Raw genomic sequence first — 19,569 nt, 5'->3', positions numbered from 1 at the left:
TCATAGTGGCATATTTTTTGCTTTGTTTTGTTTTGTTTTTCATAACATGTGGTACCATCTGACACTCATTTATTTCCTAAAAACTATAGAGTTTATTGTTTTTATCTGTATTGATTAACATTTTGTTAATGTTACTTTCCTCCCCTCCCTCTGTATTATTCAGATGAAGGACAGGACACTTTTTTCTGATAAATTCCCCCATCAGTGCCTCCATGCTTCCTCTCTCAATTCATTTTCTGGGTAATTTTAGCTGGCCTTTCTAAAACGGCCTTCATTCCTATTAATCTATGTCTTCTACAATATCTAATTACATAAGGCTATCATACACATGAGTTTGTGCCAAAGCCTTTTATATCTGAGCTCAATAACCTGACTCTGTAATTAGAGCTATCAGCTCTGTATCCATGTCTGCCATTAGTTTTACCCTTATCCATGGGGCAGTCGCTGTGACTTCTGGCAGCAGTGATGGGATGGGGCTGGGGGTCCTGCCTGCTCTTACCTACTCCTCAGCCCTGCTCAGCTTTGCCTTCAGATAGAAAAGGAAATCAAAACTTGGTCTCTCCAGAGTGAGTGGCAAAAAAACGGAACAGAATAGAGGCTTTTTCTTCACAGGTCTCCCCACATTATGGTATATCTGCATCCTGCTCCGATTCGGAGCCATTTTACAGTAATGTTTCACACAAATATTACAGTTTCTACATTTAAGCTTCAAGATTTAGTGATACAGTAGTGTTTGGATGGTAAAATGTTTCAATCTAAGGGCATTTTCTAGAAAAGAATTGACATTTTTTTGGTAGAAAATGTCTGCAATTTTATCTCACTCTTTCTTTTTGTTTTTTAGAGGAAAAATATAAACATTTAAGTTTACATTAAATTAGCTTTGTTTTGGTCTTGAAACTAAACAAGCATAAAAAATAATAATAATAATAAAAATCTGTTATTTATACACTTGTAAGCTGAGAGGAACCCAAAAATGAGTGAGGAAAATCCAGAATAGAACAAGAATTGAAAGGAAATTCAGAAATAGTGAGGTTGTTGAAAATAAGACAACATTTAGGGGGACGGAAATATCAACATTTCAAACAATAAATAAAATAGGTGTTAGAGGGGATAAATAATCTATAGTTCCGCATGGAGGAAGGATGAGATGACATTGTGTTAATTTGCAGCAGAGATTTAGGTTTGACTTTAGGAAAACCTTGCTAATTATAATGATAGTAAATTACCATTACAGGCTACTCAGAGAGATGGCAGTATTGCCCACGATGGAAAATTCCAAGAACAGATTTACAGCATGGCCTCAGTCTGTTCACTTCTGCCTCCTTATGGAGGAAGAACCTGGCTCAGCCCCGTGTCTCTATGAACCACCTTCCCTGCACAATTTCAAGGACAGAAAAGTGAAAATGAGAAAATCTTAGTTTCAGGTCAAATCAAAATTTTTCTTTTCTTTCTGATGAAAAGCAAAAATCTCGGAGAGTGTTTACGAAAACCAGATGGTCTCATTTTTTTCAGAAGTTTAAATGGAATTCTTTTTCAACCCCCCTAATTCTTGAATTTATTTTCAAGAGGAGGAAAAAATAAAACCCTCTGAAAATTTCAGCGTGAGAGCCATTTTATCCCGGGCTGCAAATCCGAGCAGCGTGGGGTGAGCCTCTGCAGCTGGGTTTTGCTGTCGTGTGATCCTGGGCCCTAGCCACACATTTCGGCTGATCAGAGTGACAAAGTGCTTTTCTCTTTCCTTAGATTTATCCTGCAAGAAGAAAGTCTCTAGCAAATTGGATGGAGATGGCAGTATCTCTTCCAACTTGGCATCCCCTCAGCCAATTCAGAAGAGACAGTAAAATCCATCAGCATAAGGAAAAACGCAATTAGTTGGCCACCTGAAACGAATGAAGAGCCACCTCCTCCACAGCTGGAGGCATACACCGCTGTTACTTCAGGGCCGATGTCGGGAGGAGTAGGGGGAGAGGTGAGAAAAATCAAAACCGAATCAGGCCGATTCATGGTTTCTTGTGCTCTCTGAGGAGTAACTCGACGGGAATGGCAAGCAGCCGCCCCAGAGCGCGGGGCTGGGGATGTGGCGCGTGCTGCGTCTTGGCACTTGTCGAGCGCCGTCTTCCTGCGGGTGACTGCTGGCAGGCCCGGCCCTGCCGCCATCTGGCTTGCGAAGTAACGAGACCAAACCGAGTGGAGCCTGGAGGAATTAACATTCCTTCCTTAATCTATTAATAACTGAAAAGTGTTGATTTTGGTGACAGCTAGATGTGTTATTGTGAAGCAGATTGGTTAATTAGAAGCATCATAATGAAGGTTATATTGGATATGTGTATCCCTGTATCCCTTCAGAAACACACATATTTTTAATAAGCAGAGTTTGGTTTCTCTCACAGACTTAAATGTTATGTGTGAAAAAGTCAACAAAAAGGAAAAAAAAAAAAAGCCAGACAATTTTCTGCAGCTCTCTGTTCCTGCTATTTTTTTTTTTATTTTTTTTTACTATGCAAAAAGTCTGTGTGTTTTGCATATGGCTACCAGCTCAAAGCCGTCAGCATAGGAACGGAGGCATCAGGCACGTGCAAATCTCTGCCACTACCCCTGCATTTCAAGGGCCCTCAGGCCCTTCTTGCCAGGCCGAATAAGCACATGGATGGCCACCTGATTAATAAGGAGAAATGTTACCTGCTACCCAACCTGACTTCTGGTCACGAGCATCAGAAAGGTTCATCCGAGTGCTCCTGTCACTGGCGAGATGCAAGCCCCAGCTGACGCACTGGCAGATCTTAATTGTATTTAAAGCAGGTTCATATGGATTTGAGTCAGTTCAGATGAAGTCTGTATAACCTTTGGATAAATTGGAAGAAATAGAGATTTTGCTTGATATAATTAAATATATTTTAAGCTGATCTGGAGCCACACTGGTGCAATTTTGAATTTAGCCATCGCCTTCTGGAAACTTGTTATTCTAGGAGTAGCTTGTTCTCATGTCAAGGCTTTCAGATTGAGGAGCTGGCTGTTAAAAATACCTTCCATTTTCCTGGCACAGTTATTAACTGGTACAAGGAGATGCTTGTAAAACCGGTGGCTGTTATTTTAAATATCAGCCTTTAAGTAAATGTCTCCTCATTACCAGTTTCCAAATGAGTAAAGTACCACGAGTGCAGGCAAAACCGAGCGGTTTGCAGTGCTTCCTGCGGCCCCCGGCATTTCCCACCTCTGACATTTTCCTGACTGCTTGATCTTTGAACACAGCGCAGCAATGTCATCTGTTGGGATTAACTTTCTAAATGTGCAAAATGGCAGATTTTCGCTGTTGATGCTTCAGCTCATGCTCCTGTAGTAGTTAAAATGCCTCGTTAAGATTCACTGTTGTTCACCACGAGAGATGCGCAGGCATTCAGGCTGCTGCTGCTCGTTTCTCCTCCATCTCTCCATGCTCCACAGAGATGCTTCACCCCCTCCAACTTCTTCTGCATACAGATCTTGCTTTGATTTCTGCTGCCTGCCCTGCTCCCCACCAGCTGTAATCATGGCTTTCTCTCCACCTCTCAATTCTGCCCATTCTCCTTCCAACCACTCCCAGATTTTCACTTCTCCAAACCACAAACCTTGAAAAGAAAGAAAGAAAGGAAGGAAGGAAGGAAGGAGAAAGAAAGAAAGAAGGAAGGAAGGAAGGAAGGAAGGAAGGACGAAAAGAAAGAAAGAAAAAGAAAAAGAAAGGAAGGAGAAAGAAAGAAGGAAGGAAGGAAGGAAGGAAGAAAAGAAAGAAAGAAAAAGAAAAAGAAAGGAAGGAGAAAGAAAGAAAGAAAGAAAGAAAGAAAGAAAGAAAGAAGGGAGACTTTCAGAAGATGTCTGGGAGGCTGTAGGTAGCCCCTTCCTTCTCCCTCATACCAGCACAGACTGCACAACCCCTGGCCCCAACCCTCCGCTTGGTGCTACCACCAGCACAGGCAGGCTGCAACAGTGTGCTCCAGCTTAGCAGAAGCTTGGCACTGGTGCTGTGAAAGGGCAGTCTGTATTTAAGCAGAAGAAGTTCAGATTTTGGTGACTAAATTCAATCAGAGAACAACTCAGGGATTCTTGTGACATTTACCATGTTACAAAACACAGATGTAGTGTTGCCAGAAAGGATCTGTGGGAGGAATCATCCAGTTCCAACTTGTATTTTTCCAACTTTTTTTTCTTTTCCCACAATTAAAGTTAAAATACTATGAAATTGCTTTTTGTTTTGGAGAGTTTTTCCAGATTCTGCTTCTGGTTGTATTACACTACTGGTGTCTTGGTAGAAGATAGTTCTGTGATTTTACCATTTGTTTCTTTTCCCAAATGGCTGTTTGCATCAATAAGTTCAGATTTAGTATTCAAAAATACTATTTGATTTAGCAGAATAACAAAAGGCTCCTTAGGTTTGCAGATGTGGGTCTGCTGACATAATGATTGTTGTTTTTCTTGGGGCTCTTCTTCCCCTCCCACGTGGCCACTTGCAGTTGAATTATGCGGTCCCTTGGCACAAGGGCTCCCTGTTGATGTTACAAATCTCTTTTCCTGAGGAACAAACAAAGTATATTTGTGTCAACAGACAGGAGATGGGAATGGCAGTATCACCAGAGTTTCAGAAAAATATATACTTTTCTTTCCCATCCTACTTTGTGTATCCCTACTGCATTTTCTACATTTCTCTAACTTCAGGAGCCAGCACTATCAACTGGATGCATCAGAAATTAAGCTTCTTCATAATTTTTAGACACTTAAATAAAAGTATTGATCTGAATACCACTAAATTTTATCTCTGTACTCCAGGAAATTAGATGTTTCATTTAGACGTCTAAAAATGGATTTAGTTGTTTAATTTAATTTTAACATTTTTGTTAAAATACATTATCCCAGCAATGTCTCATTAATATATCACATATAATAGTATTAATACTATTGCAATATATAAATAATAGTAGCAGAATTAAAATCCAGAGTATTTTTCTTCAACGCAGAGATGGCATTCAGGGAAGTACCAATGAGGACTCACTATCTGGAAGAGAAAAGCACATTTCAAGAGAGTACATGGTGCAGTGGACAACTGAACTGTTTGACAGAGCAAGACTAGAGAAAACAGACCTGAAGTGTTGCACATATTTTATCAGTGTTCAGGAAACATCACAGCTTCATCAATAACCTCTGAAGAACTTCTTGTCCATAGCTGGAATAATAATATATATTCTATATTTGAAGAGAACATTTTGTTTTTGAACAGAAGTGAGTGAGAACCAGAAGAAATGCAACTGAAGAACGTAGCAAGTGCTGATAAAAAGAATAACAGGGAAAACCAGCTTATAACTCCTCCTTGGCATTTTTCGTGTATTACGGTGTCCAAGAGATGGTTGCCAGAAAAGGTCTTTAGGAAGAATCATCCATTTCCAACCTTTCCTGCCTCCCCCTCCCCCCTTTATAGTTAAAGTACTGTAAAATTGTCATATGCTTGGAAGACTTTTTTTTCCAGATTCTGCTTCTGGTTGTCTCTTAAACTGTGACCTATGCCATTAGTATCTTTGGTAGAAGAAGGTCCTTGTGATGTACAGTAGGGTAAGAACCAAGCAAAGCCATCCATAGGATCTCAGAGCATAGCTCCAGAGCACTCACTCAGGTTTGTAGCCACCGTGTAGTTAATGTAACATCATGCATGTAACACCTCATCCTGTGAGTGATACTCAAGGGAATAGTACGGCTGACAGCAGGCATCTAAGTTTAGCACCAGCTTTGGAGACTGGCACACAGTCAATAATACAGCCCCAGACTGCTGCCCAGCACTCCTACAATAACACCAGCCACAGCTGAAGACTATCGCGCACCCACCAGACGTTCTACACTAACATGCCTGGGAGGTGTTCCTGGAATAGTCTTGATAGTCAGTGAAAAAGCAGAGAGAAAAAAAAAGCAGCTTCCAGATATAAAATATTTTGAGACTCCATTCAAGCTATTATAGCTGTGCTAAAACTGGCCTTGAAAATTTTAGACATGCTGCTCATGGGCATGAAAACACATTGTGTCACACACTAAATTGAGTATTGTTGATGCATTCTCAAACTGCCCTGAAAAATTACATAATTTAATGCAAAAAAAAAAAAAAGAAAAAAAAGAAAAAAAAAGTGAACACTTAAAGAATTACATGCAGTGCCATCTGTTGGCTCTTTTGTTCTACTTCCATTGAATCTCTCCACGTCCATTGAAGGTTACAGTTACTGGGTGAGTTGCATAAACCCAGCATGAGTAAACAGAAATGATTTATTTTGTGAACTTCCAGGTTCAGAACTTGTGAACTGCAGCATTTAGCCTTGTCACTGATTAAGCTGTTTTATAAGGCATTTCATTAATCTTACTTCACTGTATAAGTTATTAATTTTAAAGGATTTGTTGCTATGTATTTTCATAGGCCGATAAAAAATGAACAAGTTGAAGTGGAAAAGGATATGGAGCAGAAGGCTTGTGCCTTTAGGGAGTGACACCAGTTATTAGACACATATCTTAAGGATTCTGAAATTCCTCCTGGCAGGTGTATCATAAACAGTGAGCTGCAACTTACGCTCTGCTGGTGCTGAGATACTTGGCTATTGTAATTAAACTTACATTAAAAAAAACCACCTCCTGCTGTTCCCCTCTCCTTCTGGAGAGGTTAGCTGTTTTCTTCAAACAATTATGACAGTATTCCTAACACCTCTGCATTGGTTTTCAAAATATAAAAAGTCACATGCTCCTTTACATGGCCAGACTACAAACCTAGAGGAGGGGTAAGAGTGGACAGAAACAGGGAACAGGGAGCAGCAGCCCCCACCACGGATGAGCATTGCTGCATAGTGCAAGGCAACGGCAAGAGTGATCTCTTCTTCCAGTTCTATTTTGAAGATAAAATAAAATAGCTGCACAACTGTCTTGGTAAAGGGAAAAAGAAAAACCAAACAAGAAAACTATGTAAGTACTATAAGGCCATTACTTGGCCAACGATCTGTGTGCCATTATATATTTAGCTCACGCCATGAGGGATGGCAATATTAAAGGTGAATCTTCCCCACGATGTGCGACCACTTCAGTATCTTTCCCTGCACAATCCCAGTCTCCAGTTTCAGGGTCTCTCTTCCAACTGGTTTTCTGACTGGAGTCCAGTCTTCCACAACCTTGCTGACTCTGGATCATTTCCCTGTCTAGTTCATACCCCATCAGTAAATTGCACTCTTTTCCACTCACTCCCATTTTCCTTCTTGCACCTCTTCTCTTCATCTCAGTTTTCACCTCTCTGCAAGCTCCCAGTTTCCTCACATATGCTAGAGTATGCATACTATGATTGAAATTATCAGGAAATTTAGAAGCTACATTTTAATAAAACTCTACGGAATCAATGCCAACTGAATTTTCAAAATGGAATTTGGGCAAAGGTTTGACACATACGAATGGAGTGCTCTGGCTCCCCTGTGTTCGTGCTTGGGTCATTGGAAGATTCCAGCCTCTCAAATGCATTTCCTTGTGTGAGAGACCCAGCTTTTCTACAAATAGTTTTTTGTTGATTTCTTTAAAAACAAATCTAGTCTCCAAATAGAAAGTCATAGACAGAGCACTTCTGAACACTTACAGCTTTGTGAAGTTATAAGCAACCAGAAAGAGAGGCTAAAAATTGGAAGCAATAGCAAATCTCAGTTATAGCCAATGCTTGTAATATGAACATATGCACAAGTAGTATCTATATGTCATCCTGTCTACCTGCTGTTCCAAGAGGTACTCAGGCTATGTCAGGAAATGCTAGCCCTTCCAGTTCTTCTGCAGTCAAGAGTTCCAACTGTAAATTCCCAAAGTGCACGGAAATATTTATAACTAGTATTCATCTTGCTAATTGAAATATTAGTAGGAGATACCAGCTGCTTCATGTATCAAAATACTGACATTCTTTATTATTGGTTGGCAGGAACTTCAGGATTATTATTTTTTTCTTATAAATGAAAGCATACTAGTGGGGTTAAGAGTATAAACAGACATCCAAACATCCACCATAAACCTGCACTCTACCCCTGCATTTCTAAGAGCTTCAATGGCAGAACCAAAGCCTGAGCTTAGCTCCATGAAAAAGGTAGCATCATGGTTTGGCTTTTTCCAAATTTTATTTCTCTGGTGTGCAGGAAGAACACACCAGACATTTGAAAAGGCTTGTACTACCCACACAGTTAGGTGTGCAGCAAGAGGAATGAGAAAAATGGAAAAAGAAAATCCTGGGTAGTCTTGGAAGCTGTTGCTTTTGGGAGGCTTAACTCAGTCCCTCCAGGGTGAAATCCTTCCACAGTGAATGTGTTATTTCCTAGCATTGCCAATGTAAAGTTACATGCCATTTTCTTAATTGCATATTCAAATGATTAAGAATCACTGTTGCTAGTGTTACCATCACAAATGAAATTAATGTGGGTTCTCATGGCTTTTGGAATGACTTGGAATATTATTACATGTGTAACTTTTTAAGTACATTAAATAAGAAAATAATGGCTATTTTAGACATTTTATACAGTACAGGAACAGCATGCATAATTTCATTATTCTCCTCATCCAGCCTGATACAAAGTACAGCCCTCCTTCTTGGAAAGACCGACTATATAATTGTTATAAATCCTGCAATAGCAATCTTGTATAGCTAAGAGGACCCATTACAGTTTAGATGTCCCTGTCCTAAGCATGTACAAACAGAAGGAAAAGGTGGGCCCATGGCAAAAAGAAGTGACGATCTTGGCCTAAGACAAAAGTCAGTAGGTGACAAAATAAAGAAAAAATATCATTTTCCTTTCAGTGTATATTAGAAACTGAATTGTCCATTGCCATGACTACAGTGTTGGGACTTCAGGAATGATCTTACCTTAGCAGTTTGTTAACCTTACATTTTTTCAGTTCAGCCATTTACGCCATACAGTCATCATCATGGTGCCCAAAAGAGTTGAAGGCTCATCCCAGCCTCGATAGCCTACCTTTGGATATGCACATGGAGGAGCACTGTATGATCAAAAAGCAGAGATTTCATTCTCAACATCCTATTAGTATAACTTAAATGGTGATGGACTCCTACTCCAGTGTGACATTAGAGGGGGTATAAGGTACTCATTGCTCAGTACCCCTTGGAAATGGATGGGGGATTAGTGGTTCCTTTACTGGTTGACTAGTAAAAAGCCAGTACAGCTCATAAAATTGGTTAGTGGCAAGTGGTTACCTGGTGACTTTGATAGCAGAACTATCTACATCTTTGTACTGGGACAAAGCATGCATCAGACACAGGCATGTAGATCCTGAGTTTCCTCTTGTTTTGCTGCTTTAGTTCTTTGTGCCTTGTTTTTGGCGTTACTTCTGATGAAACAATGCAAATGAAAAACCAAAGGGGACCCAAAACTCCAGTGTCATTGTGATGAACTCTGACGGTGATTGGACTCCCGTGGTATGTGCTGAGCTCCTCTCCAGGGGTCTCCGTCGTGCACCAGCTGAGTGCTAGAGATGACTGGAGCATTTCAGCCATGCCATTTGGTCTGAAAACTCTCATTTGTCAAAAAATGCATTTAAAGGGAATGCGTACAGTCTCACTGAAGGTGATCTTCCAGGTTTTAGATAGAATTTCTAATTGAAAAGGAAGCTTTTCATCCCAGAATTTGTGCAAGGGATAGAAACCACAGTTCCCTTCCCTTCTCTATCTGAAGCACACAGGAGATTTCAGCCTGTGTTTCCCTCTGCCTTGCAGGTGCTAGCAATTGGTTATTTCAGGCTGACTTTTGTTCTGTTTTTTTTTTTTTTTTCTTGTTTCATCTTGCTCCAACATGAGTGTCTTTTTTTTTTCCTTTTTTTTTCCTTTTTTCTTTTTTTTTCAGCCAGAACATCTGTCATTTGCCCAGACTTACTGAGACCATCCAAACTCTATCATCAGATGTTAACCTCACAGAACACCTGTAGATCTTAGGAGAAAGTATTGTTTATTTGAGGTAGAGATGGAGTACAGCATGGTAACGACATCTGCCCAAGGCCACTGAGGCAGCCTGGACCTAAAATAGTGTTTCCTCTTTTTCTGTGTAACCCACCTACCTTATGTAGACACTTGCAAAGATTATAACAGTTCCAATGAACTAAATATTTCAGTAGCCATGACCCAAGTGATTGAACTGAACGTCCCATTGGTGATTGTAAATAGCTTGCATATATTTGAAATTGAAACTCACACTTTATCTCTAATGCCAAGACTTCTGCAAGTAGTTCCTGAAATCATGAAAGAAATTTGATAGTTATTTCTGAAAACACAGTAGCTTTGCTTGTCTTGTTACATTATTCCCTCTTATTTTTAATTCTGTTACCCTTAAGTTAATTAAAACCATTGATATGAAAGTCAGAGACAAAATTCAGCAATCTTTTCATTGCTGTTTGAAACATCTGCATAGGCATTTCTATTTTCATTTAAGCTGGTTTCATTTTAATAGAGTCTTGTCTGAAGAGTGAGGCTAGCAGACACTTTATTAGCAAAACAGCAGCTTAACAGCTGGGGAAGGCAGATCATCAGCTGCCCTGTTGCCGTAGAGCATTTCTAACTGTTCTGTTACTCAAGTACTATGCCTTTTAGGAATATTTCTGAGACAAGCTTGCATCATAGTGGATTAAATCAACTACTGCCAGTTTTTCTCACTATATGTAACAGTGTATTATAAATTAACTACAAAGTACAATAGATCTGACAGCTTCTGAGATGGAAGAGGGCAAGTTTGCTAGAGGTTAGGGGCTTCATTTTGTAAAGAAATTCGCATAAGTGTAGTGCTGTGTTTTTGTACTTTCTCTTTCATTTTGTAATATCATACCCTGCTTCCCTGTTCTATAATCCAGTTCATGTTGACTGGACCAAATAACTATATGGATTCCCACAGGACGCTGCTTAGGCTTAAATTAAGCTTACAGACAAGATGTATGTAAAAAATTGAAGCAAAATACAGAAAAAAGGATAGCCAAGGATGCTACTTGAGCTAGGTTTGGCAGTCCAAATGCAACAACTCTTGTATGCAGCATCGGTACTTGGTAGACATTGCTGGAGTGTGTTCTGCAATCACGTGCCATTATTTTCAAACACATCACCTCAACACTGAGACTGTATCACCAATTTGTTTGAATGGCAGCTCAAAGGCCCAGCTGCACTGACTCAGTACTGTACAACTGTATGTGTTTCAGAATCATACTTTTTGCTGTTTCCCTTGCTCTGCATTCATTTTCATCCAGGCAGTTCTCCATAGATCAGTAACTGCTGTAGACACTTTCATTCAGGCTTTGGCACTTCCAAGGATTTACAGAAAAAAAAAAACTCTTACAAATATTCCTTTGGGCTCATATGTCTCCAGTGGGGTAATATAGGTCTGGAAAGGCCAAGAGAAATCTTTATATTAAGAAGTCATGCTAGAAAATTTGTTTCAAGAGCACTGACATTATACATCTTGAGCATATTTTAAAATATCACACTCACTGAACTGACTCTTAATTACATTTGCGCATGTAACGATGATGCCAATATTTTGTAAGTTATTATAAAAATATTCTTTTATAACTTTTTTCTTCAAAGATCTACAGGGTAACCATTGACAACCAAACTTTCATCCTGTTGAGTTCATTGCATTGGTTTGGGAAGAAAAAATTTCCAGGCAATCATGTCTCAAATGCACTGTCTAATTAATCTATTAATATTAAAGGCAAACAGTTGCCAATCTTGCAATGCAATTTCACCCCTCGTGCATTCTCTCTGTAGTAGATCAGTTATTCCAATGCAATTAAACTCTTTGAGTTTTTGCAATGATTTATTGATAGTAATTTGTAATGCAGCAATCTGGGTTGGTGCCCCAATGAACTACACATATACCAGGAATATTGCAGGGTTTCAGAGCTTTTGTTCTAAGACTAATGAAAAGGAAGGGATGTGGGAGGCAGAGTCAGGATATTGTAAACGTAGTTTTAGTTGCACCTTTTAAAGTCAAGCCTGCTCAAGAAACAAATGCTCTGTGAGAGGAACAGCATCAAAATTCGTATGTGATACTCCATACACCAAAATATACCAACAGTATTTTAAACATACTTCTGTCAAAGACAGGAACTCCCAGATGTTTATATTTCATTCCAGGCTTAAAAGTAATTTCTAAATATTTAGATAACTTAGAACAGGAAAAATAAAATAATAATAATAAAACTAAGATCATCAAGTACTTCTTCAATAGGTGCACCGAGACTCATATCGTAGAATCATAGAATGGCATGGGTCAGAAGGGACATTAAAGATCATCCAACTCCAACCCCCCGCCATGGGCAGGGACATCTGCCACTTGATCAGGTTGGCCAAGGCCCCATCCAGCCTGGCCTTGAACACCTCCAGTTATGGGGCATCTACAACTTCTCTGAGCAACCTGTTCCAGTGTCTCACTACACTTACAGTGAAGAATTTCTTCCTAATGTCTAATCTAAATCTATCCTCTTAGTTTAAGACCATTCCCCTTTGTCCTATCATTATCTACCCAAGTAAAGAGTCCTTCTCCATCCTTTTGATAAGACCCCTTGAAGTAGGAAAGGCTGCAATGAGGTCTCCCCGGCGCATTCTCTTCTTCAGGCTGAACAGCCCCAGCTCTCTCAGCCCGTCTTTATAGGAGAGGTGCTCCAGCCCTCTGATCATCCTTGTGGCCCTCCTCTGGACTTTCTCTAACAGCTCCACATCTTTCTTGTGCTGGGGACCCCAGAGCTGAATGTAGCACTCCAGGTGGGGCCTCACGAGGGCAGAGTAGAGGGGAACAATCACCTCCGTAGACCTGCTGGCCATGCCTGTTTTCATGCAGCCCAGGACACAGAAAGAGTTTCCTTTGTATTTGGTAGGGCCTGGTGTTTCTTGTTGCACTGAACTGATGGTGCATAGGGTTGCCTTTGGGGAATAGTTCACACTTTTTGAACTTCTCTCTCCAAGGATGGAAAAAAAAAATATGTATTTATTATACCACTGAAACTGTAAAAGTCCTATATTGTAACTGCACGGTAAGAAGCTATTTTAAAAATATTTCTCTTGTGAGTCTTTACTGATTTGAATGACTGATATATTGCCACAAGAATACACTTACTGTAATCACAAAATTGGAACAGTATGTTTTGTAGTTCAGCTTGGAAGAAGTAACTTCTAGATAACTGCAAACAACACATAACTGAGTTAATGATAAGAAAGTTCTCACTTCCATGCTGATGGTACATGAGGCTGCCAATACCTATTTTTTGGTACAGTTCCCTTCACAGTGTGTGCTGTTTCTTGGTATCATTACTGGCCCTCTTTGCCATCCCACTACAATTTATTTTAAAGACTAAGTTTTACAGTGTATTGCCAAGTGTCAGTTCTTTTCAAAAAGCGTACAGCTTGCCTATGTCTTAAAAGAAGTTAACTTATTTTAATTTTATTGAATAAAACTATATTAAATTTTATTTAAGCTTTTATATAACTTAATAGCTTAAAAATCACTTTAGCTGGGATTAAAATATCAGGAAAGAAGCCAGACTTAGCAACATAAAAACTCAAAAATCACTAACGTTTACCTCTTTCATATAACCTTCTCTCCTTTGATAGTTGTTATGCCAGATGTCATATATGTCATTACTAGACAGAAGTACCTAAATAAGTACCCAAATCAAATGAACGCCGAAATAAAATAATCTTTTAGACTTTTTAAAATTTGGATTGCAACTTACTATTCCAAATATCTCTAAACAACAGTTTGCATTAGAATGAAAGACAAGGTATATTTTTCTTGTGATGGTATACTGAACTGAAGCTTTAAGAACACTATATGTTTTGGGATACACAGGAAAAAAAAAAAAAAAGAAAGAAAAAAAAAAGAAAAAAAAAGAAAAAAAAAAGGAAAAAAAAAAAGGCTTGATACTTGGCAATCCTGTTTTTGTTTCATTATCATTGCTTCCAAACGCAGGGAAGCTGCTCCCAGCACCGCTAACATTTACTCCTCTGGAAATCACCCAGTTCACCATCCTTCTCCAGGCTGCAAAGGAGGAAAATGGTATTGGGAAGTGGTGATGAAAGCTGGCTGTTAAAAAGCACGCTCAGAGCAGAGATTTGTTTTGAGTCAGGTGGTGAAATATCTGCCTGTTAAGAAGGTAGGCTTTTGACGAGTCCGTGGGCAGAACCAGCTCAGGTGGTGGCAGGTTGCAGATTCTCCACCAGCTGGTCTGGAGGCTCTTCCGAGTCAGTGAGAAGAGCAGCTCCTCCTCTTCAACCACCTTCTAGCAGCCTTTCAGTCTTATGAGAATACTGCCGCTTCTCAGCACAGAATAGGAGAAATCTCTTCTTTTCCTGGTTTAGGTAAAATCCTAGACTCTCACAATTCCCTGTAGTGAGTGGCTAAGATCTTCCCCTTAATCTGTTTTTACCATGTCGCAGTGTAATGTTACTGTGGTCTGACACTTTTTCCTAGGAAGCCCTCTAAGCCATGCAACACGGTACATGCACAAGATGCCATTGTAAAATGCAACCATTAAATATTTCCACTTCAGGCCCACAGGCTGGCTTGAAGCTGAAAATACCTCCTTTATCGTGCTCCTTAATGCAGGATATAATACACAGCAGTGCTTTTCCCTAGCAACAAAGTTCAAAGAAAAATCTTATTTGGAGTTTAGAATTGGAAAACACGGGGAGCAAAAAGCTGTGAACAGATTGTGAAATAAATCTTCATGACAAAATTAAATACGACTGATTTTTTTTGAATTTTTGTGTTTATAGCCATCTTGCAAGAGGAGGGCAATTTTGGAAAGGTAGCTGGAGGCAGTACCAGTGGGGTGTTTAATCCTGCAGTACTGATGACTGGACTGTGCATGGGTCTATTTCAGGGACCATGCACTGTATTTACCAGAGTTTTAGGTTCTCTAGGGATTAATCAGTGGGGAAGGTGCGCATGAATGTGATTATGGGGACCTCAACACACCATATGTTCTGCAGACTCAATGTATGGGAAAATGATTTCCTAATTGGTAACACATATCTGAAACAGCTGCTGTTTTAGAAGAAGCAAATCCATCACTTAGGACTCCCAAGAGGAGTCAAATCATCACTTGATACGTCAAAGTGTTGGGTTAACTTTTCCCTGTGAGGCAGGAGTATAACTGCTGCTGTATTTGATCCAGACACCTGACTGTCTTTGTAAATCGAACAAAGTACCTTCGTGCCAAAATTAAGTGGTGATTCAGTCTAAAGGAAATAGGGATTTTTCAAGTTTGTTGAAGAAGACATTGAGGAAGCCTGGGTTGCAGTGATCACATCCTGGTTGAGTTTGTGATGGCAAGAGATATGGGCCTCGCTAAGAACAAAGTCAGGACCCTGAAATTTAGAAGAACCAAATTCCAGCTGTTCAAAGAGTTAGTGGACGAAATCTCCTGGGACATTGTCCTTATGGATGGAGGATTTGATTAGAGCTGTCAACTCTTTAAGTACATTTTTCTTAGAGCACAAGAGCTCTCTATTCCCATATGGAATAAATCAAGAAAGAAAGGTAGGAAACCGGGATGGCTTAGCAAGGACCTGCTGGCCAAACTGGATAAAAGAAGGAAATGCACAGACAGTGGAAACAGGGCCATGCAGCCTGGGAAGAGTACAGGAACACTGTCCAGATGTGCAGGGACGGGATCAGGAGAGCCAAGGCACTGACAGGACTAAATTTGTCAAGGGATGCAAACAATAAAAGGGATTCTACAGGTACATTGACCACAAAAGAAATACTAAGGAAAGTGTACCACCTCTGACAAATGAAGATGGAAAACGTAACGACAGACATAGAGAAGGCTGAGGCACTTAACAACTTCTTTGCCTCTTCAATGGTGGTCAGGCTTCCCACGTCTCTCAAGTCCCCAGACCTCTAGGTAAGGGCTGGGGGAGCAAAGTCCCTCCCACTGTAAGTAAAAAGCAAGTCTGGGACCTTGTGATGCGACTTAAAAAATACAGGTCTATGGGGCCTAATGACATGCATCCCAGGGTCCTGAGGGAATTGGCTGACGTAGTTGCCAAGACTCTCTCCATTGTATTTGAAAAGTCCTGGCAGTCAGCTGGAGTCCCCAAGCAACTGGAAAAAGGGAAACATCACTCCCATTTTTTAAAAGGGTAGAAAAGAGGACCCAGGGAACTACAGAACAGTGAGCCTCACCTCTGTGACTCATAAGATCGTGGAACAGATCCTCCTGGAAGCAATGTTAGGGCACATGCAGGACAAAGAGGTGATCCAGGACAGCCAGCATGGCTTCATCAAGGGCAAATCATGCCTGACCAATCTGGTGGCCTTCAATGACGGAGTGACTGCATCAGTCAACAAGGGAAGATGGACCGATGTCATCTACTTGGACTTCTGTAAAGCTTTTGACATGGTCCCACACAACATCCTAATCTCTAAATTGGAAAGATAGGGATTTGAAGGGTAGACCATCCAGTGCATAAGGAATTGGCTTGATGGCAACACCCAGAGAGTAGTGGTCAATAGTTCTATGACCGGGTGAGGCCAATAACAAGCAGCGTACATTAGGGGTCTCTCTTGGGACTGGTGCTTTTCAATATCTTCATAAATGACATAGACAATGGGAATGAGTACACCCTCAGCAAGTTTGCAGATGACACCAAGCTGAGTGGTGCAGTTGATACCAAAGAAGGAAGAGATGCCATCCAAAGGGACCTGGACAAGCTTGAGAAGTGGGCCCGTGTGAAGATACTGAAGGTTCAACAAGTCCAAGTGCAAGGTGCTGCATCTGGGTCGGGGCAATCCCAGACGAGCACAGACTGGGAGAAGAACTCATTGAGAGCAGCCCTGCAGAGAGAGACTTGGGGGTTCTGGTAGATGAAAAGTTCAACAAGAGCCAGCAGTGTGTACTTGTAGCCCAAAAGGCCAACTGTGTCCTGGGCTTCATCAAAAGAGGGGTGGCCAGCAGGTCTAGGGAGGGGATTGTCTCCCTCTACTCTGCCCTCGTGAGGCCCCACCTGGAGTGCTGCGTTCAGCTCTGGGGTCCCCATCACAAGAAAGATGTGGAGCTGTTAGAGAAAGTCCAGAGGAGGGCGACAAAGGTGATCAGAGGGCTGGAGCACCTCTCCTATGAAGAAAGGCTGAGAGAGCTGGGGCTGTTCAGCCTGAAGAAGAGAAGGCTCCAGGGTGACCTTATTGAGGCCTTTCCATACTTCAAGGGGTCTTATCAAAAGAATTTTTAAGAAACTCAGCCAGGCCCATATCCCTTGCGATCACAATACCTAAAGCTGTACATGAAGATGATATACAGTCACCATATAAAGAAGTTCCATGCTCACAAATAAAGAGGACATCTCCCTTTGGCTCAAGTCACAATGCTGAAGTTCATATCCTTACTGCTCCCAAATGGCTTTCAGAGACTTTATGGTTCAAACTCTGATATCAACAAAAATCATCTTATAAGACATCACAACAGCTTTACTTCTTAAGACAGTGATAAATTCAAGATTGCTTTCACATGTTCAGTGAAGAAGATAACATTTTGGAGCTGTGGACTCTAATGTTCCAGAGAAAGCCTTTGACAAAGAGGAAGCTTACCATTCAAACAGGTTTTTCATTTTCAAGCCACACTCCCAAAAAACCCACACCCCACCACAAACTAAACAAATCATACATAGAATTCTGGTTGAAGGGGTTCCTAACTTTATTGGGAACTTTGCTATAGGTTTATACAAAAATAATGTTCCTATGTGGTGGTGATAGAAAGCCAATTAAAACACAAGAATGGAAAGTTAGTATTGAGCTTTGAGAAACCAGAATCTAAGCATCAAGAGAGGAAGACAATTCAATTTTTTTCTTAGTATGGTTATCTTCTTTTCTGGTGTTGGACGGGTGGACGTCAAACTAACCTGCAGCTGTCACAAAAAGAAGAGAGAACTAGCCGGGGATAGACAATTCCCTCAACTGTCACCATTGTGCATTTAAGAAAGCTTCTGAGTGTCTGGGGTATATTGGACAGAGCATAAAGGAAACGAACTGGAAGAAGGAGGAAAGAATTCAGGTAATGTGAGACTGACAGTTGTATAAACATATATGTATCTATAGATATGTCTATAGATATTGATAAGCAAATGACATGGGCCAGAATTGAGGTACAGAAGTGAAAGGGGAAGGATTTGAAAACCTAGAGTCTTTCAAAGACTAGAAGGGTAAGAAGGGAATGAGGAGCCCATACAGCAAAAAGTATTGATTGCTAGAGCGCTAGGGAGATGAGTTGGAGGAACAGAAAGTCATAGAGGGAAAATCTTTCTAGAATTAAAGAAGAAAGCTACTTCTTGGTCAAAAAAGAAAGAAAGAAAGAAAGAAAGAAAGAAAGAAAGAAAGAAAGAAAGAAAGAAAGAAAGAAAGAAAGAAAAGAGAGAAGAAAAGAGAAGAAAAGAGAAGAAAAGAGAAGAAAAGAGAAGAAAAGAGAAGAAAAGAAAATAAAAAGAAAAAAGGAAAGGAAAGGAAAGGAAAGGAAAGGAAAGGAAAGGAAAGGAAAGGAAAGGAAAGGAAAGGAAAGGAAAGGAAAGGAAAGGAAAGGAAAGGAAAGGAAAGGAAAGGAAAGGAAAGGAAAGGAAAGGAAAGGAAAGGAAGAGAAAAGAAGAGAAGAGAAGAGAAGAGAAGAGAAGAGAAGAGAAGAGAAGAGAAGAGAAGAGAAGAGAAGAGAAGAGAAGAGAAGGAAAAGAAAAGAAAAGAAAAGAAAAGAAAAGAAAAGAAAAGAAAAGAAAAGAAAAGAAAAGAAAAGAAAAAAGAAAAGAAAAGAAAAGAAAAGAAAAGAAAAGAAAAGAAAAGAAAAGAAAAGAAAAGAAAAGAAAAGAAAAGAAAAGAAAGGAAAGGAAAGGAAAGGAAAGGAAAGGAAAGGAAAGGAAAGGAAAAAAGAAAAGAAAAGAAAAGAAAAGAAAAGAAAAGAAAAGAAAAGAAAAGAAAAGAAAAGAAAAGAAAAGAAAAGAAAAGAAAAGAAAAGAAAAGAAAAGAAACAGGTCCAAAGGGATGCAAATGGTAGCTCTGAGGCTGGTTCAGATGCAGGTTTTTGGAAGAAAGAAAGGAAAAACCCATACAAAAAAATAAAGAGAGCAAAACAGATGAAAAGGAGATCTCAGAGCAGATTAATTTTAATGATTTCAAGAAGCTTAGAGGCGAAGTAGAAAAGGGAGATGAAAAGATGGTTGGGAAAATCTTACTTTGCATTTACTGGGAGCACTGGTGCTAGAAGCTGAACTGACAGGCAGGAGCTGAGGGACCAAACAGAAGGAAGTGATTTTATGGCTCACAGGAACAACTAGCTGGAGGTAAAAAATAAGTCATAATTGATGCAAGGTCTTCTAGTTTATTCAGGAAAAAAAAAAAAGAAAAAAAAAGAAAAATAAAACAATATTTTTCCTGTTAATTACTAGGGACAGTTCTTGAAATGCAACAGCTTGTTTTAAAGAGCATATGGTAGGGGGTGCTAGGCAAATGCAGCAGACAATGTGTTACTAAAAGAAGAAGATCTCTTTTACATAAGGAGACATATGCAATCCAAATATATCCA

This window comes from Cygnus atratus, chromosome 2 (assembly GCF_013377495.2).
Source record: "Cygnus atratus isolate AKBS03 ecotype Queensland, Australia chromosome 2, CAtr_DNAZoo_HiC_assembly, whole genome shotgun sequence".
Classification (NCBI taxonomy): domain Eukaryota; kingdom Metazoa; phylum Chordata; class Aves; order Anseriformes; family Anatidae; genus Cygnus; species Cygnus atratus.
Note: the sequence above shows the minus strand (reverse complement) of the source record.